Here is a 21,863-nt window from a genome sequence, read left to right on the forward strand (position 1 = left end):
CGACCCAGTAAAGGGCTGGGCTCCCGAGCCCAGTCAGGCAGGGGGAGTTGGTGGACTGGCTCCAGAGCCCAGTCCGACAACAAAAAGGAGGTGGGCTGCGGGGCCCTCCGCAGCCCACCAGAAGCTAAGGGAAGGTGGTGGACTGGCTCCAGAGCCCAGTCCACCGAGACCCTTAGAGAAAAAAAAAGGGACTGTGGGCTTGGGCTGCAACGCAGCCCATGCCACAGTCCAAGGGAAAGAGAGAGAGAGCGGTGGGGGGACCCACAACCGGGAAGAGAAACAGAGGAGAGGGGTCTTACTACCGGCGTTCCCTATCGCCGGCAGCCCCCTCCCCTCCCCCGGCTCTAGCAGCTCGACTTGGGCGCAGAAGAGGAAAGAACCTCCGGCTAGTGCGGCCGGGGGTGTGAGTTGAAGGACTCCATGGCCGGCGGCCATGGAGTTCTCAACCTAGTGCAAGATGGGCTCGAAGCCCGATCCTCGGATACCCAACCCTTCCAAGTGAAGAGGTGGGTTAGCCGAAAACGAAGAGCGAGGCCACCACCGCTGGTGGTGGCCGCTAGTGCCAAAGGATTCCGACGGTGGGAGGCGACATGGCATCGCCTCCCACGCACCCCGTGGGTACCCAATTTGGGTACCTACAGCTAGGGGAAGAGACCGGGAAGCTTCCCGAACCGGTGGTTTGTCGACCCGAGGTCGCCGGCCGGCGAATTTCCCGGCGAAGGTAAACCAAAAATAAAATCCTAAATACGCATGCTTACTAAACTATTTTCGAATTAAACTAGTGAGGAGCTGAAGGCTGACCTGACGATCGAAGAGGGAGGGTTTTGGTCGGCTGCCGGCGTTCCGGTGGCTCGTTGCCCGCGACGAAGACCTCGGCGGCTCGGAAGAGAAAAGGAGAGTAGAGAAACAGAGGAGAAGGGGGGTTAAATAGAGGAGAGGGGAGAGAGAATCGGAGTGGAGTTACTCCACTCCGGCGATCTTCTCTCCCACCTCTCGCAACTAACTGCGAGAGGTGGGGGAAAGGGAAGAAGGGGTCAGCGCACGCGCTTGGTGCGTGCGCTGCGGTTAGGGTGCACGTGCGTAGCACGTGCGCCAATTTTTTTTTTTTTTTTTTTTTTTTTTTTTTTTTTTTTTTTTTTTTTTTACGGGTGTTACAAGGGGTACTGAGATTGGACTTCAATCACAAGAAGCAGTGAATCGTGGGTTCTAGCGATCAAGACTGAGAGGAACAAAGTCGTTTGGATCGACGGGTTGTTTTGTGAGTCAGTCTTGTAACTGCTACTATCATAGTGATTGGTTTTGATCCGAGTTTGGATCCGTGATTTTTTTCCGTTTGGGTTTTTCCACGTTAAAATCTTGGCGTTCATCTCTGCTTTCGTTTTTAATATTTCTATGGACTTTTACTTAAGCGAACGAGTGATATCATTGCCTAGTATTTAGATACATACTTGTGTCTAGGGATTTTTTCAGACAATATATATTAATTCTAAGAGGCTCTAATTGGCAGATATCCTAGAATTGCCTTTGCAAGATTCGCCCTAGAATCTATCTAGAGACGGTTGCAGATCAAATTAAGTCGATTCCCATTAGTTTCCCTATACAATATATGTTGGAGAGAACTAAAAAGAAGTACTATCATATTATTGGAAGAATCATTATATTGCAACAAGAATGAATACTAGGCTGACAACATGGGTAAGAGAATAATTATGAACGTAAGAGAAAACTGATGAGAACATGTAGTAGAGTTGTCCAATATGTTTGAATTTAATGTCACAGATATTGATAAGGCTCACATAGTGAATCTAGAAAAGAAAGAACACACATTTGGTACATAAAAGTACTTAGTGTTTTTCTATGAGCATGCACTTATTGCTATTGAATTTAGGTCACTTTTAGAATATGACTATTGTAAGAAATAGTTCACTATATATATATTTAGAAGCACTTATTCTAATTGTGCGCTAATTACCATATCAAAAGAATTTTTGTCGAGAAGTGATATTCCTAATTATCCAAGTGCTAGCCAACCCACGTTATGTTACTAAGCAGACTCAAAGAGGATGAACCTGAGTTCACTGATTAGCACAACAAGCTGTACGAGTACAAGGACATCAGGGAATAGTCACCTTAAGAACAAGGTGTCGAAGGAATGGTGGATTAATGCGAACTGGGTCAGATCGGATTGTACCATGAGAACATTGGGCTCAATGGATCGAGAACATTGAGCTCAATAGATCAAGCCTATCTAAGGCAAGTTTAGTTAAGTCATATAAGCTACTAAGGCAAGTTTAATTAAGTCATATAAACCTCTAAGACAAGTCCTAGTTTGAATCGTATAAGCCTTTATGGCCAAGTCTGAGTAGGATTCATTGTATTTAACCTCTATATATAGAGGGGCTAGGCTTCTTAGTTTAATCATCAAAGCATTGATAATTAATTGAGTTTAGTTGTTTTTTTATTATCGCATTTACCATTTTTATTATAGTAATTAGATCGTATTTATCTTTATAGGAGTATATCGTAATCATATGATACATTTAGTTAGAATCTTTCTTACTGCATTAGTTGTTTATTTCATTACAATAAAATTCCTGTATGATACGATCTCCCCTTTAGGCGAAGGCTCGATCTATTCTGATTTCCAGATCTGAACAGAATCTGCCACGGAACTTTAGAAATAGATCCCGAAAGATGTCGCCGTCGGATAGATGTGAGATTTCGATTGTTGTAGCCTCAGAAAAAAGCTTTCCAACAAATCAAGTTTCATGCGAATTAGATGATGGGATCTCAAGATATTGTCTGATTAGTTGACGAATGTTGAGAAGGCTGTATTAGGATTCGTGGATGGAGGCACGAGATCCTTGATGATGGTGGTTGGTGGTGGACCGGCGTTATGGGGCGGCACGAGTGAATAAGTGGTGGTAGAAGGGTTATGGGTGATGGAGGGGTTAGGGCAAGTGATGGATAGATTGGAAGAAGGGGGAGGAGAGGGCTGCACCTAAGGGACTAAGGTGATTGGCCGGTCAAGGGAGGTTAGAAGCGACGTCGACGGGAATCGAGAGAATGGGAGCGAAGAAGACGAAGGAGATAAGGCAAAAACTCATTTCATCAATAATGACTCTATAGTTGTCATCCACACCTTTAGAGGCTAACCAACAATTCAAAATTAACTCTAAATAGTGCATTTTTGCCGACTGTGTTAGAACGTTCCCGATCACGTTTGAACGCACTTATTTCTCACTTCTATGGATTTGCGAATGCGATGAAGGCGTTCGCAAGCACGTTCGAACGCAGGCATTAGCAGGCGCGTTCGAACACACAATTCGCACTCTCTGGATGTGCGAATGTGATGCAGGCGTTCACAACCGCGTTCGAACGCGGCATACAGAAAACTTATATTTTTTTAAGAATGAAACACTAAATCAAGAAACAAAGATACCCCTAAAGTGTATCCGTGCTCAAGACGACATCGATGAAGTTCGAATCATATCAGTCCACCACGCTTCCGCAACCTTGTCCTCAAGGTTTGAAATTAGGAAAGCGATCTTTGAACTCTGACTCAAACTCCTCCATGATTTGATTCTCTGCATTGGTTCCCCACATATCTTAAAATAGAGGAAAGGTTGGTGCTGAAAGTGCTGAAAAAGAGGTGAGCTCATTTGTATCTGGTTGGCGCAAAAAGGCATCGGCCGCTCGATTCTCGATCCCCTTTTTGTAGACTAGTTTGTAGTCATACCCAAAGAGTTTTGTGATCCACCGTTGCTGTGCTCGGGTGTGCACACATTCCTCCATGAAGTAAGGTAAGCTACACTAGTCCGTGCGGATAGTAAACCGTTGGCCAATCAAGTAGGGTCGCCATTTGGTGACGGCATGTAGAATTGCTAGCATTTCGTGCTCGTAGGTGGATAGTTGTCGCGACCGGTTTGACAATGCCTTGCTCATATATACCATGGGTCTGCCCTCTTGCATCAAAACTGCTCCAATGCTCTCACCCAAAGCGTCGCATTCCACAAGAAAGGGCTTGATGAAATCTAGTAGTTCTAGAACTAGAGCGGTAGACATAGATGTCTTCAAGGCTTCGAAGGCCTCCGTCGCCTTGCCTGTCCATTGAAACCCACCTTATCTGAGTTAGGAGATCAGCGGGGTAGGAATTTTGCCGTACTTGGCAACGAATCGCCAGTAGTACCCCGTCAACCCAAGGAATCCCCTCAATTCCCAATGATTAGTGGGAATCGGCCAGTCCACCATATTCTTGATCTTGCTTGGATCGACTTCCACTCCTATTGCTGAGATTATATGTCCTAAGTACTCCACTCGTGCCTCTCCCCAAAGGCACTTGCTTATCTTGACTTTTAATTAGTTTTGTCGCAAGATATTCTACACCTCACGTACATGTCGTAAGTGCTCGCTCCAATTCCTACTATACACTAGAATATCGTCAAAGAAGACGAGCACGTACCGATGCAAGAGCGGGTGGAAAAGGTCATTCATCAGCCCTTAAAAGGTGGCCGGTGTATTAGTGAGCCCAAACGGCATGACTCGGAACTCATAGTGGCCATTGTGAGTTCGGAATGCCGTTTTGTACACATCTTCCGGGTCGATGCGGATTTGATGTTCTTAAGTCAAGTTTGCTGAAGTAAGCTAACCCTGTGAGTTCATCTAGCAACTCCTCGATCATTGGTATTGGATACCGGTCTTTGACGATAATCACATTCAAGGCTTGGTAGTCGACGCAAAATCACCAACTCCCGTCTTTCTTCCGAACCAGCAGCACCGGCAATGAGTAGGCACTTCTACTCAGTTGAATAATCCCTTGCTTGAGCATTTCCACCACCAATTTGCTAATCTCTTCCTTCTGGACATGCGGGTACTGATAGAGCCGGACATTTGCTGGTTCAGCCCGTGGAATGATCTGGATGCGATAGTCGTGCCAATGGGTCGGCGGCAGTCCTCGGGGTTCCTTAAAGAGATCATTGAATTCCTGCAACAGCTCTTGCATGTCAGCAGCTATTTCCCTTAGTGGTGGATGTTTTGGTTCAGTAACAGCCATTTGCAATAGTAGAGCTCGGTCCCCTACACAAGGAAGGCCCAAAAGTGGTTGCAACATTGGCCCTTGCCGCAGTTGGTTTCCATCCAACAGCACCCTTCGACCATTCCTTCGAAATGTCAGTGTGAGGTTTGAAAAATCAAACGTTACGGGCCTCAAACTTTGAAGCCATTGGTCCCCAAGACAATGTTGGCACCTCGCAAGGCCAACGGATAAAGATCCAATGTGAAAGTTTGGCCTTGCACCTTCAATTCCACACCTCCACAAATAAAATATGCTCGCAATGTGGTGCCATCTCCAATCATCACATCGAACCCTTCTGTAGGTTCCAACTCGAGTCCAATCTTCCTAAAGAGCCTCTTGTCAATGAAGTTGTGGGTGGACCCGGTGTTGATCAAAATTCTCACTGTGGTTTTCTTGACTACACCGTTCACTTGCAAAGTCTTTGGCGCAGCTGTCCCCGAATAGGCGTGGAGGGAGATTTTGACTATCATGTCCTCCACGAGTTGCTCCTCAACTACTTCATCTTGATGTCCAGCCACACCTTCATCTTCAGCAGCAAACTCATCCTCCACATCCTCCAATCCATCTATTAGCATTACCAATCCCATCGGTTTAGCGCAGTGATGTTCGGGTACAAATTTCTCATCACAACGAAAGCATAGACATTTGGCCCTTCGTTCCTCCACTTGAGTCAGTGTGAGTGCTCATCTCAGACTTCTAGGTGCATACTTCAGGTGTAACTTCATGGCTCGTCCAATTCTGTTTCAGGTGTAACTTCATGGCCCTATGTTTATCTTCCATGAGCACCGCATCTTTGAAAGCCTCCTTCAAAGTTCTAGGCCTTAAAGCTATCACGTCGGCTTGTATGTCCCCCCACAGCCAGGAGATGAAGCTGCTGTGAAGTTGCTGATCCGTCCATGGGGGTTGACATCGGCTACTTATCCTCTCAAACTCTTCTTGGTATGCCCCAACTGTGGTCTTTTGCACTGTCTTTGAGAGGAGAGCATCAAAGCCTTCATACCCTGACACTCCAAATCACCGCGTGATATCGGCACAAAATTCAGCCCAAGTTTCGATATACCTCATTGGCATTGGCTTCTCAAAACCAGTGAAGCGCCGCATCTTCAAGGTGGAAGCTCACAAGCGTCACCTTGTATTCCTTTGCCGTACCTTGGTATGCGAAGAATTGCTCTGCCCTATACAGCCAATCGATCGGATCGCCACCTTTGCACTTGGGGAATTTGAGATGCACGATTTATCCACGGATGTCGTTGTCTCATTCCGGATCATGTCCAAGTCCTTGTCTAACCGGAGGAGAATGCACTATGAATGGTTGATGATCCCTCCTTCAATTTTGATTAACTCGCCGTGGTTCCGGTCATATTGCCCCGCCCACGGATCTTGATCTACAAGGTGATCTCCATAGTGGTTCGCTCGTCAGATGGGTTCACTTGCAACTGGGCCTGGTGGAACCATCATTGCTTGCCTCTGCCTATAGGGTGGTGGCAGCAACGGCTCTTGTTATTGAAAATTCCAAACCGATGGCGGTGGGTTCTGATACGATTCAGACTTCACCGACGTCGTCTCGAGCATGGATTCACTTTAGGAGTGTTTTTATTTCATGTTTTAGTGTTTAATTTCCATTAAAATAAGTTTTCTATAAGTCGCGTTCGAACGCGGATGGAGTGAGTTCGAACGCGGTTTGTGAACGGGGTTGTGAACGTGGTGAAGAGAATGTACTGTGCGTTCGAACGCACTGTGAACGCCTACATCGCGTTCGCAAATACCGACAGGCATGTTCGATTGCACGTTCGAACGCCTGCATCGCGTTCGCAAATCCAGAAGAGCGAACTCGGTGCGTTCGAACGCGGTCGGGCGAGTTCGAACGCGGTCGACGAAAATTGTGTTTTTAGGGTTAATTTGAGTTGTTGGTTAGCCTATAAAAGGATGTGGTAGGCAACCAAATTGATTATTGATTATTGAGATTGAGATTTGCCTTGCCTCCTTCGTCTTCTTCGCTCCCGTTCTCTCAATCCCCGGCGACGCCGCTTCTAACCTCCCTCGTCCGGCTAATCACCCTAGTCCCTTAGGGGTGGCCCTCTTCTCCCCCTTTGTCCAATCTATTCAACACTTGCCCTAATCCTTCCATCAACCACAACACTTGCCCTAATCCTTCCATCAACCACAACCCTTCCACCATCACTTTTCACCGGTGCCACCACATTAACGCCGGTCCACCAACCATCATTTCCTAGGATTTCGTGCCTCCATCCACGAATCCAAAACAGAGCATCCTGACGTTCGTCCACTAAACAGACGATATCTCGAGATCCACAACTCCGATTCGCCTGAAACTTGATTTGTTGGAAAGCTCTTTTCTAGGTCCGTGCAAGATCTAGTCCAGATCTGAGAATCGGAAGAGATCGATCTTTAGCCCAAAGGAGAGATCGTAACAAGCTGGTAATCGAGCCACCATTCCTCGGACAAGCGCTTCCAATGATGACAACCAGATCCATGGCTGCACGGCGAGATGATGAAGAAGAGATTCTCCCAATAGAGGAGGGAGAAATGATTGCAGAGACTTCCACCCGTGGAACCGCCCGATCTAATCAGAATACGGAAGAATACGAAAGAACCTAGTGTTCAAGCCGTGTTGGGGTCTCTTTCAGAGCAAATGGCCATCAACAACCAGATGATGATGCGGGAACTACGGGCGACAAGGGAAGCAATGGCGAACGGGAAAGCACCATCGACCCCACGACGCGAGTCCACCCCCTTGAACCCACCGCCACCGGTTCAGCCTTTGCAACCACAAGAGCCGCTGCTACCACCACCCTATGGGCAGAGGCAAGCAAGGATGGTTACACCAGTCCGGTTGCGGTGTGAACCCATCCGACGGGTGAACCACTATGGAGACCGCCTTAGAGATCAAGATCCGTGGGCGGGTCAATACGATCCGGAACCACAACAAGTTAATCAAAACCGAAGGAGGGATCATCAACCCTTCATGGTGCATCCTCCCCAGGTTAGACAAGGACATGATCCGAAACGAGACAATGTCATCCGTGGACAAGTCGTGCGTCTCGAATTCCCCAAGTTCAAAGGTGGCGACCCGATCGATTGGTTTTATAGGGCGGAGCAATTCTTTGCATACCAAGGAACGGCGGAAGAGTACAAGGTGACGCTTGCGAGCTTCCACCTTGAGGATGCGGCGCTTCATTGGTTTCGAGCAGCCAATGCCATTGAGGCTATCAAAACTTGGGCTGAATTTTGCGCCGATATCACACGGCGATTTGGAGCATCGGGATATGAAGACTTTGATGCTCTCCTCTCAAAGACAGTGCAAAAGACCACAGTTGGGTCATACCAAGAAGAATTTAAGAGGATTAGTAGCCGATGTCATCCACCATGGACGGATCAGCAACTTCGTAGCACCTTCATCTCCGGGCTGCGGGGTGACATACAAGCCGATGTGAGGGCTTTAAGGCCTAGAACCTTAAAGGAGGCCTTCGAAGATGCGGTGCTCATGAAAGACAAACATTGATTCGCCTGAAACTTGACTTGTTGGAAAGCTCTTTTCTAGGGCTACAACATATCAAAATTTCACATCGATCCAATGGCGGCATATTTCGAGATCTTATTTCAAAGTTTCGTGCAAGATCTAGTCCAGATCTGAGAATCGGAAGAGATCGATCTTTAGCCCAAAGGAGAGATCGTAACAGGTTCATGGTGCGATCCCTTTCGCCATGGCTTCCCTTGTCGCCCGTAATTCCCGCATCATCTCCATCATCATCTGGTTGATGGCCATTTGTTCAGAAAGAGACCCCAACACGGCTTGAACACTAGGTTCTTTCGTATTCTGATTAGATCGGGCAGTTCTGCGGGTGGAAGTTCCTACACCCGTTTCCCCCTCCTCTATTGGGAGAATCTCTTCTTCCTCATCTCGCCGTGCAGCCATGACTCTGGTTGTCACCTAGGAAGTGCGTGTCTGAGGAGTGGTGGCTCTGATACCAGCTTGATACGATCTCCTCTTTAGGCAAAGGCTCGCTCTATTCTGATTTCTAGATCTGGATAGAATCTGCTATGGAAATTTAGAAATATATCTCGAACGATGCAGCCATCAGATCAATGTGAGATTTTGACATGTTATATCCCCGGAAAAGATCTTTCCAACAAATCAAATTTTAGGCAAATCGGATGCTGGGATCTCAAGATATCATCCGATTAGTTGATGAACGTCGAGAAGGTTGTCTTAGGATCTATGGATAGAGGCACGAGATCCTTGATGATAGTGGTTGGTGGTGGACCGGCATTACTGGGGTGGCACTGGTGAATAAGTGGTGATGGAAAGGTTATGGGTGATGGAGGGGTTAGGGCAAGTGTTGGATAGATTGGAAGAAAGGGGAGGAGAGGACCGTTCTTAAGGGACTAGGGTGATTGGCCGGTCGAAGGAGGTTAGAAGTGGCGTCAAACGCAAAGGGGTCATGTTTGAACGCCCTTGCGAACGCATGCATCAGGTTCACAAATACAGAGAACGCATATTGTGCGTTCGAACGCGGTCGGGCGAGTTTGAACGCCCACGTTCGAACGCCTGCATCGCGCTCGCACATACATAAAACATCTTTTGTGCATTCGAACGCGATCGGGCACGTTCAAACGCGATTGGCGGGAATCTTCTAGAATTATGGTTACATATTGTTTTTGGACTTGTTGGCTAGCCTCTATATATATATGGATGGCAGCCAAATTTATTATGCAATTGGAATATTAATTTTTTGCCTCTCTATCATCTATCTACCCTAATCTTCCTCCTCCCTCTTCACTATCCTTCCACCTCTACCGTTGGCAAGGTTTCTCCTAACTTCTAATCTCCCTCGACTGTCAAGCCACCCCTCTTCTTTGGGATCTCGACCATTTTGTTCCCTTCGTCTATATCCCTAAATCACATCCACAATCCACCTTCACCTCCATACCCATCCAAAACCCTAACATCCACTCCACTAGTCACCACCACATCACCCACGTTATCCGGTGTTTTCGTCCCAGTTTCATTTTGAATCTGCGAAGGACATAAATATGAAATTTGTATATTAGGGAGTTACAAATCTAATCCATTTAGTTTCGTAATTTTATAACTACCAGATAATATTTGAAGAATATTTGTCCACGGTTGCACGGACGAATTCCTGTAATATATCTAGATCTTAAAGGAATCATTGCGTAGCCTATCTTTGGTTCAAGAACTTATCAATTGGTATTAGAGCACGCGAACCTCAAACCTCCATTAATGGTTGAAACAAGGAAGATGACATTAATAAGGAGACCTATGGAGAGCACATCGACAAGGGAAGACTCAATCCATGAAGACCCTAACCGTGAGGCCAATTCTTTTGTAGTGACCACGGCAGGACCGAGTCAACCAACGTCCATGAGTGCGAATATGGATGAACTTAAGGGCATGTTCCATATATTGATGCATAGAGTTATAACTCAATTCAAAAGGATCACAATGATTTCAAAGAATATGTCATGAATTGATTTGATTCGTCATCTCCTTGATTTCAAGGAATATTGGTGCCTACACATCATTCCCCACCTCCGTTGCAAAACCCAAGACCGGCGGTGGTGGAACCCGAGAGGCGTGCGGCACCAATGCGCTTCATCAATGAGGAGGATTGGCACTTTGAGGATGAGGTTGATCTCTTTGGAGATGGTGATTGATGTGCTCGAAGATTTAGATAAAGGGATCAATTTGTACAAAGGTTTAGATCTGAACTAAGGATCGGGGGAGAACCACACGCTTGGATTTCCCAAAATTCTAAGGCGGTTACCCAACTGATTGGGTGTTTCAAGTTGAATAATATTTTGATTGTCAAGGTATAGCAGAAGATGCAAAGGTCCAGATGGCAAGCTTTCACCTCTAAGAAACGGCATTACATTGGTATAGATCGGTTATTTATGATGGAGGATTTACCAGATGGGCTAATTTTTGTAGGAGGTTTACATACATATTTGGGACAGCGGCATATGAAGATTTTGCTGCCATATTAAGCAAGATGGTTCAGAGGACGACTGTATTGGAGTACTGAGCTAAGTTTGAAAGAGCTAGTAGTCGTTGTGAGCCACCTTGGCCCGAACCGATATTAATGAGCACATTTATTTCAATAGCAGCAACTGCTAGTACTAGACCACAACCACCTTTGAGACTTTCTTCTGATGTTAGAGGAGGCACAAGACCCCATTCAAACTCTCACTAAAAAAACCCCTAGACATAAGTATGTATCTAAATACTAGGCAATGATATCACTCGTTCTCTTAAGTAAAAGTCTATAGAAATATTAAGAATGAAAGCAGAGATGAACGCCAAGATTTTAACGTGGAAAAACCCAAACGGGAAAATATCACGGATCCAAACTCGGATCAAAACCAATCACTAGAATAGTAGTAGTTACAAGACTGACTCACAAGATAGGGCATCATAATCCTTATATATGATCTCCAAGATAGAGCAAAATCCAAGTCTTATCCGTACTCACGAAAGTCCAATTTTATCAAACTTCGTTAGTGCGTTCGAACGCGGCCCAGGTGCATTCGAACGGCATGACTTGAACTCAGTTGCGTTCGAACGCGTTTGTGAACGTAGCTCTCGGTCTGTGTGAACGCAGTACCCGCGTTCAAATGCGTTTGTGAACGCGGCTCTCTGTCTGTGTGAACGCAGTACCCGTGTTCGAACGCAGTACCCGTGTTCGAACGCGTTTGTGAACGTGGCTCTCTGTCTGTGTAAACGCAGTACCCGCGTTCGAATGCGTTTGTGAACGCGGTGTGAACTCGACGGCTTTTCTCCAATAATCTTGCAATTCTTCAGATCAGAGATATTCTAGACTTGTGTAAAACTCATATACATGAAAAAATACACTTAGAATATTTTGTACACAATTGCCAACAAATAAAAACCTAACAATCTCCCCCTTTGGCAATTTGTGACAAAACACCTAGGTTATAAGATATTACACAGACTTCAAATTGAGCAATCAAGAAGACTAGAATATTTTGCACATCAATCCCTGCAAATAAACATATACCAATCCAAGATCAAGTGAAAATAACTTGAAATGAATAAACAATCTAAACACAAGTTATCAATAGAGCATAAGTTCAAAAGTACTTAAACAGACAAAGTTCACAATTTCTCCAAGCAAAGTTATAAGCAAGATTAGAAAGACAGAAAGACTCTAATGAACTCCCACTATTGTCATGCTCCCCCTACACACCTAGACACCTAGACACTCTCCCCCTTTTTGCCACAAATGCCAAAGACTAGGAACTCGGAGGAAACTGACGCTGAAGAATCGTCAACACAGAATCAAGGACAGTCCCCTAACGAGCTTGCTCAGCTCGTAAATCATTCACGGTCGAATGGAGATCCTACACTTGAGTACTAAGCTGATCAAAACGGTCAGAATACTGTGGTAACTCCCCCTCAGAGTGAGATGTGTCACCGTCAGAGCTATCATCAGAACTGTCGAGGTGCGAGGAGCGACCAGCGGCGGAAGAGGACGGATTGAGAGGAGACAACTGGTCGTGAGCTTGACTCCGCTTAAGAGTAATCCATCCAACGGTTTGTGCGAAGTAAGAGAAGGTTCCGAAGCATCCATACACACCTCACTCTGAGTGCACAAATTTGTAAGAAAGATGCCAAACGGTAACCCCTCACGAGGTGCTTCTTTCTGTGCAGCTGTGAGTATTGAATCATAGATCACCCCAGCCAAATCAACCGAGACGCCAGATAACATTACATGAAGAAGAAATGCACGATCCAGACTAATGCTTGAATGTCGAGTCTTGGGGATGACATTGTACAGACAAAACAGGTGAAGCATGCGAGCCACTGGTGTCAGCTTCGCATGCGGCATCATGTTCCCTTTCCAACGTTCCCCTTTGATCAGTACAGTGCCAGCATAGTCATCAACATCGGGAAGTGGAGCAGACGTGGGGTACTGGAACTCACCATCAGGAAGACGAAGTTCAACGCGAATGACATCTGAGTCCAAGTACACAGACACCCCACGAACAGTAGAACGAATACAGCGTTCTGAAACTGTGGCATTACTAAAAAATTCCCGAACAACTTCCACTTAAGCAGTTCTGCTCATCCGACACACTGATAACCATCCTCGCTCAATAAATATCTGTTCTATCCCCAAGGTAGAAAAATTGGAAATGACCACGAGTCGTTCACAGATAACAGGACGGGTCCCAAAATTATGTTTGTATCGCCCAGCAGCCGTTGAAGTAGAAAACTTTGGAGTCGAAGTAGGTGAGGAAGGCGGCCTAGGTTTCTTGGAAACTGCAGCTTTTCTAGGCATTCTTGAGAAAGAAACAAGATGCAAGATTCAATATATGCCCAAAGCAAACAAAAAGATAGCAAGAAATAAAAAAATCTAAGAAATCATGAAGGCCCTAAATCCATCATCCACTTGAAAACGTTAAGATATCACGTTCAATCACACAAGAAACATCAAGATAGTAACTTTAACGTGATCAAAACTCGAAAACGCACGAAATCAATCAAGATCAAGAGACTTAATTGAATAAAAAATAGGAAAATTGATGGATGATCATACCTCGCAAAAGTGAAGAAAAACTAAGAAATTCGGCCGAAAGATGCTAGATCCGGAGGAGAACGACCCTTTAAAAGGGTTTGTAATGAGAAATTTGATGAAAAATAGCAAGATCTTGAAGATTTAAACGGGAGAAAATGAAGGGTTTCTAGGGTTTGGAAGATGGAAGATGAAAACCCTTGGGTTCGGACGCAATATTTAAAGAATCCTCGAGTGCGTTCGAACGCACCAGTCTGCGCGTTCGAACGCGCCAGTCACCGTGTTCGAAGTCAAAAATTTGCGTTCGAATGCCCTTTTTTTTTATGTAAAAAAAATCTAAGAAAAAATCAAAAATAATTTTTGGAGATGCACCTCTAAAGATTCAAAATACATTCAAGACATAGAATATGACAATCAAATGAAATAAGTCATACACAGATCAATCAAATCATCAAAAACATATTATAATCAATTTTAATGCATCACTCAAAATTAAATTAATCTTGATTGATCATAACGATACGCATATGCAAGATGAGCATAGATAACATGAACCAATTTTCTTAAACAAACTTTCTTATATAAACAATGATGCAACACAATAGTCAAACCGACTTAGTATTGAAATTTTGCACTTTTCGACTTATTCTCCATAACATAACAGGAATTTTTCCTGTATTATTTTTTATACATAAACCATATAGGTGCAATGATGGCTTTCACACATGAGTAGGTAGCCCTTTTCTTATAGTACAAATCAAACAATATGCGAGAATATATACACAAGTAGCAAAAATTTTATTTAATTTGCAATTAATGTACTGAGTCAAACTGGACTCTCAACAAGATGACTTTCACACTAACTCATTGTAGCCCTTTTCATTGATCTTTTATAAACACATTTGTGATGACTAAGCATGAGGTCAAACTATGCAAATCAAGGTCAATCATGAGCTATTTAAAAATAATTTCATGATATCATGCTCACACAAGAATATACACACGTTATGGGTGCATTAATTTCAGTATAATTATCATAGAAATCGAGAGAGTAAATAAATCAAAAATAATACAATATACTACAAGATGACAAAATTAACTATAATAACTCATAATCAAGAGAAAAATCATATTTATATGTCAAGAGTATATTATTGAATCTAGAAGTGCATCAATTTTTTTCATGACAAAAACTCTCGACAAATCTGAAACTAAAACCAAAGAAAATTTCAGAGTAAAGAAAACCTACAAAGAGAAAAAAAAACTCATAAAAATGAAACATGCAAACCAAAACACGCAAACCAAAACAAAAAGAAAATCAATCCAAAGCACAAATTCCTAAAGAAGTACGAAGATACTCAAATCTCTGTAAATCCAACGGTTTTGTGAATAGATCACCCAACTGTTTCTCCGTCTCAACATATTCTAGTGCTATTGTTTTGTCTTCAATTAACTCGCGTATAAAATGATGTCGGATGTCAATATGTTTTGTACGCGAGTGTTGAACAGAATTTTTCGATATATTAATAGCACTCATATTATCACAATAAATCACCATAGTATCTTGTTCAATGCCATAATCTTTGACCATCTGTTTCATCCATGGTAACTGAGAACAACAACTTCCCGTTGCAATGTACCTCGACCTCCATAGTAGATAAATATATCGAGTTTTGTTTCTTACTGTGCCAAGCAACTAGATTGCTTCCAATATAAAAACATCCACTTGAGGTACTTTTTCTATCATCACACGAACCTGCCCAATTAAAATTCGTGTATCCAGATATGATAGCTCCCGAGTCATACGTAAACCAGATACCTAAGTCAACTGTTCCACCGACATATTTTATGATATGTTTCACAGCAAACAAATGTGTCTCCTTAGGTTCAGACTGAAACCTAGCACACACACCGACACTAAATGCAATGTCAGATCTACTAGCAGTTAAGTACAAAAGACTATCAATCATGCTCCTATATAGTGTTTGATCAACACTTTTTCCTGAAGTCTCTTTTTCTAGTTTGGTAGTTGTACTTATAGGAGTTCTAGCATAGTTTGCATTGTTACATTTCAGATTATGTGAAATTCTAACAACATAGCAATTATCAGATGTTCTAGATCCAAAACATATAACATTACCATCATGATCTAGAATAGTACAATCATTTTTGGAGAATTTTATCTCATAACCTTCATCACAAATATGATTGATGCTTAGTAGATTTTCTTTCAAGCCCTTAACATAAAAAATATTTTCAAGAATAGGAACACCTGGAGTACTTACCTTTCCTTTACCTATTACCTTGGATGAGTTACCATCTCCAAATGTCACAACTCCCCATTCATGCTCTTCGAGATTAGAAAATAAGGATTTGTCGCGTGACATATGTCTTGAATAGCCACTGTCTAAATACCACAAGTCAGAATTTAAAGCTTTCAAGGCAGTATGTACAACATAACATTTCAAGTCACTTTTCTTGACCCATATGGCCTTTGTTTTCATCCCATAAATGAAAGCACTTCTAGATTTTTGCAAAAATTTGCAATGGGGTCGAATATGCCCTAGAATGCCGCAATGAAAGCATGTTGGAACAAAACCTTTTCTACTCACCTTTTGTCAAGGAGTGTGACTAAAGTTTACCTTTGGTGCCGTTGAAAATTCACCAGTTTGTAGATTCAACTTCAATTTAGAAGTATTCATCCAAGATTGCTTTGTAAATGCGGTTGATGACTTCAGGTATTCTTCCTTTTGTATACCTGCAGAAACGAAGACAGTTTTGTTATTTTTTGAATTTCCAATGTATCCAACACCATACCTATCTTTTCTAGAGATCTGAGCTTTTAGAATCTCGTCAAGTTTGTTCTTCCCTTTTAAAAATGTCACTTCCTTATGCAATCGCTCTAGTTTAATTTCATCAGCCTTCATTTTATTTTTCGCATTGTCAAGTTGTTCAGAAAGGTCTTTGACACGTTCAAGCTCCAATTTGTACTTCTCAAATTGAATTCTTTCTGGTTCAATTACCTTGAGTCGTTGAAGTAGTCTAAGATTGCTTTTCTGGAGTTTAAACGACTCCAGGTACAAGTCATTATATGCCTTTTGAATTTCAGATTCATCTTCCTCAGCTAGTAGCATATCAAGATCATCTGTATTATCAATATCAACAACAAAGTCAGTATTAAGCAGAGAAGAGGCAAAGGCTACAAAGTTTTCTTCATCTTTTTCAGAATCATCATCAGATTCATCTGAGTTATCCCAAGTAACTTTCATAGCTTTACCCTTTCTCTTAAGACGATTAGGGCATTCTTGTGCGATGTGTCAAAAACCAGAACATTCAAAACATTAAACTATATTCTCAGAATTCTTATTTTTCTGTTTGACATTGTTGTTGCTACCACCTGTATTCGAACTCACAGTATTCTTCTCTTTCACAAAGGCTTTATTTTTTTCAAATTTTTTAGCATTCAACTTGTTTGGCTTCCGAAAGAATTTATTGAACTTTTTGACAAACATAGTCAACATCTCAACATCTAAATCACCTTCATCATCAGACTCCTCTAAATTTTGTTCAACTGTGGATAGGGTCATCCCTTTGGACTTCCTCGGTTTTGAAAAGCTTGACTCAACTGTTTGTAGATTTCCTACCAATTGTTCAACTTTTATAGAATCGATGTCCTTACTTTGCTCAATAGTTGTAACTTTCGCCTGAAACCTCTCTGGAAGAGACCTAAGGATCTTACGGATAATTCTATTTTCAGCAATTTTCTCTCCTAAGGAATTTTCTCTCCGAGGAAACACAACTAAAAATTGTATTTATTGCCTTGCTATTCTATCCAACTTTTTCATAGTCTGACCTATCCCATGACTCTATCGGTTTATTAGCAAGTTTATCATCCACCATGTACATTGGTGGACTCCAACCATTCATAACCGCAAACCATAGTCGTTCATCTATAGACTTCAAGTAAGCTCTCATCCTAGCTTTCCAATATCCATAATTTGATTCATCTAGGATAGGAGGTCTAATAGATGATGGTCCATCTCTATGAAAATCCATGCCTATCTGATCTCTCTCAAAGAGTGAGAGAACCTGCTCTGATACCAATTGAAAAAACTCCTAGACACAAGTATGTATCTAAATACTAGGCAATGATATCACTCGTTCGCTTAAGTAAAAGTCCGTAGAAATATTAAGAACGAAAGCAGAGATGAACGCCAAGATTTTAACGTAGAAAAACCCAAACGGGAAAAAACCACGGATCCAAACTCGGGTCAAAACCAATCACTAGAATAGTAGCAGTTACAAGACTGACTCACAAAACAACCCGTCGATCCAAACGACTTTGTTCGTCTCAGTCTTGCTCGCTAGAACCCACGATTTACTGCTTCTCGTGATTGAAGTCCAATCTCAGTAGCCCTCGAGATTGATCTTTCGTCTAAATTAAGTTTTGTAGATGAGTGGAACCTTGATAGTTGAAGAACCGATGTAGCCTCAAGAAGTCTCCTTCAATAATGCTTCTTCAACCACCCTCAAGATAGGGCATCACAATCCTTATATATGATCTCCAAGATAGAGCAAAATCCAAGTCTTATCCGTACTCACGAAAGTCTAATTTTATCAAATTTCGTTGGTGCGTTCGAACGCGGCCCGGGTGCGTTCGAACGGCATGACTTGAACTCAGGTGTGTTCGAACGCGTTTGTGAACGCAACTCTCGGTCTGTGTGAACGCAATACCCGCATTCGAACGCGTTTGTGAACACAGTGTGAACTCGACGGTTTTTCTCTAATAATCTTGCAATTCTTCAGATCAGAGATATTCTAGACTTGTGTAAAGCTCATATACATGAAAAAATACAGTTAGAATATTTTGTACACAATTGCCAACAAATAAAAACCTAACACTCACACTTATACAGGTGGAGGAGTGAAGAGCGAAGGGTCTTTGCTTTCGATGTGATGAGCGTTTCACTCCAAGTCATCGGTGTTCGAAACTGATTGGGAGTGTGATGCTCATCGATGGTCTCAAGGAGGATGAAGAGGTTGTTGATGATGGAGAGTGTCCAGAGGAGGCCCACGAGGAGGACATTGAGGTGGGCGCGGAAGAAGATATCCAAGCTGAAATATCAATGCATGTATATTTGGGTACTTCCGTGCAAAGAACGTTACGAGTAGACGTACTCGTTAGAAAGCATTATGTGCACATCCTCATCGATTCAGGGAGTACACACAACTTTCTAGACGAGAGGTTTGTGAGGAGATTTGGGCTTGGATGCCAAACCGACCATGGAATTTGATGTTGCTATTGGAGACGGCACGAAGCTTAAGGCAGGAGAGCTTGTTTCGCGGGTTGGTATACGAGTGCAAGGACACGACATCATTGTGGACTTGTATTCATTGGCGCTGCGAGGAGCAAACATTGTCCTTGGTATTTAGTGGTTATAGAGTTTGGGACCCGTCACATTTGATTTCCGGAGCATGTGGATGAAATTTAAACAAGGAAACAAAGATGTGTGGCTGGATGGTGTTCGGTCTTCGCCGATTCCTATGATGCAGCCTATGGTGGGGTGATACGATTCAGACTTCACCGATGTCGTCTCAAGCATGGATTCACTTTAGGGGTGTCTTTATTTCTTATTTTAATATTTAATTCCTAATAAAATAAGTTTTCTGTAAGTTGCATTTGAACATAGGTGGAGTGTGTTCAAACGCTGTTGTGAATGAGGTTGTGAACACCTGCATCACATCCAAAGAGTGTGAATTGTGCGTTCAAACACGGTGTGAACACCTGTATCGTAGTTGCAAATCCAGAGAAGTGGGAAACAAGTGCGTTCGGTCGCGTGCTCGAATGCCTGCATTGCGTTCGCAAATCCAGAGAAGAGCAAACTAGGTGCGTTCGAACGCGAGTGGGCGCGTTCAAACGCGGTCGGCGAAAATGTACTATTTAGGGTTAATTTTGAATTGTTTGGTTAGCCTCTAAAGGATGTGGATGGCAACCATAGAGTCATTATTGAAGAATTGAGTTTTGTCTTGCCTCCTTCATCATCTTCGCTCTCGTTCTCTCGATCCCCGGTGATGCTGCTTCTAACCTCCCTCGACCGGCCAATCACCCTAGTTCCTTAGGAATGGCCCTCTCCTTCCCATTCTTCTAATCTACCCAACACTTGTCCTAACCCTTCCATCAACCATAACCCTTCCACTGCCACTTTTCACCAGTGTCACCCTATTAACGCCGATCCACCACCAACCACCATCATCTAGGATCTCGTGCCTCCATCCACGGATCCTGATCAAACCTCCTGACGTTCGTACACTTATCGGATGATATCTCAAGATCTCCACATCCGATCTGCCTGAAACTTGATTTGATGGAAATCTCTTTTCTAGAGCTACAACATATCCAAAATTCATGTCACTCTGACGGCGGTATCTTTTAGGATCTATTTACAAAGTTCCATGCTAGAATCTATCCAAATCTGAGAATTGGAAGAGATCGAACCTTAGCCAAAATGTGAGATCATATCAAGATGGTATTAGAGCCACCATTCCTTGGACACGCACTTCTTATGATGACAACCAGAGCCATGGCTACACGGCGAGATGATGAAGAAGAGATTCTCCCAATATAGGAGGAGGAAACGGTTAAGGGGACTTCCACCCGAGGAACCGCTCGATCTAATCGAAATACGGAAGAACCTAGTGTTCAAGCCGTGTTGGGGTCTCTTTCTGAACAAATGGCAATCAACAACCAGATGATGATGGAGATGATGTGGAAATTACGGGTGACAAGGAAAGCCATGGCGAATGGGAATGCACCATCGACCCAGATGCGAGTCCACTCCCATGAACCCACTGCCACCGGTTCAGAATTTGCAACCACAAGAGCCGCTGCTGCCACCACCCTATGGGTAGAGGCAAGCAAGGATGGTTCCACCAGGGCCAGTTGCAACTGAACCCATCCGACAAGTGAACCACTATGGAGATCAAGATCCGTGGGTGGGTCAATACGATCCAAAACTACGGCGAGTTAATCAAAACCGAAGGAGGGATCATCAACCCTTCATGGTGCATCCTCCTTTGGTTAGATAAGGACTTGGACATGATCCGGAATAAGACAACGATATCCGTGGATAAATCGTGCGTCTCGAATTCCCCAAGTTCAAAGGTGGTCATCTGATCGATTGGTTGTATAGGGCGGAGAAATTCTTCACATACCAAGGCACAATAGAAGAATATAAAGTGATGCTTGCGAGCTTTCACCTTGAAGATGCGGCGCTTTATTGGTTTCGAGCAACCAATGCCAATGAGGCTATCGAAACTTGGGCTGAATTTTGTGCCGATATCACGCGGTGATTTGGAGCGTCGGGGTATGAAGACTTCGATGCTCTCCTCTCAAAGACGGTGCAAAAGACCACGGTTGGAGCATACCAAAAAGAATTTGAGAGGATAAGTAGTAGATGTCATCCCCCATCGACGGATCAGCAACTTCGCGGCACCTTTATCTCCGGGCTGCGGGGAGACATACAAGCCGATGTGAGGGCTTTAAGGCCTAGAACCTTAAAGGAGGCCTTCGAAGATGTGGTACTCATGGAAGCCAAACATAGGGCCGAAACAGAATTAGACAAGACAAGTAACATGGGGGATACTACAACTTATTTGTAATAGAATTAGACAAGCCAATATCTTGCTAATTTGTAGTATTTATAACTAGATACTGCAACTTATTTGTAACATAGATTAAGTTCTTTTTAGAGAAAACTAAGCAATTTGAATTAAGCAATTCTCTCTTTTTGAAAAATTGATCTTAGATCTTTTGCTTATTTTGGCAATATAGATGAAGTTATTTTTTTGAGGAAACAAATCAATTCATTTTTTTTTTGTTCTATTTGTTGCTAATGTTTAACTACAGAATTTATAAATTAATTATGGAATTTGTAAATAAAAGTGTTAATAACTTGATATCTCAACTCATTTGTGACACAAATTAAAAGCATTTCGTGCGAAACCAACCAATTCAAATTAAGTAAATAACTATGACGTAAATGTGCTAACCCTATAAATAAATAGAAGTTTTCCAACAAAACTCTAATTCTTATCCCATCTACCATTGGATTAACTGAATGTAATCATGTTGATAGACTTTGATACCAAATGATGAGATCTGGAACCAAAAGATTGGCTATGGGACAATTCCTTAAGATCTGAATTTATTG

This window comes from Typha latifolia, chromosome 5, assembly GCF_019914945.1.
Source record: "Typha latifolia isolate L0001 chromosome 5, TyphaL0001v2, whole genome shotgun sequence".
Lineage (NCBI taxonomy): Eukaryota > Viridiplantae > Streptophyta > Magnoliopsida > Poales > Typhaceae > Typha > Typha latifolia.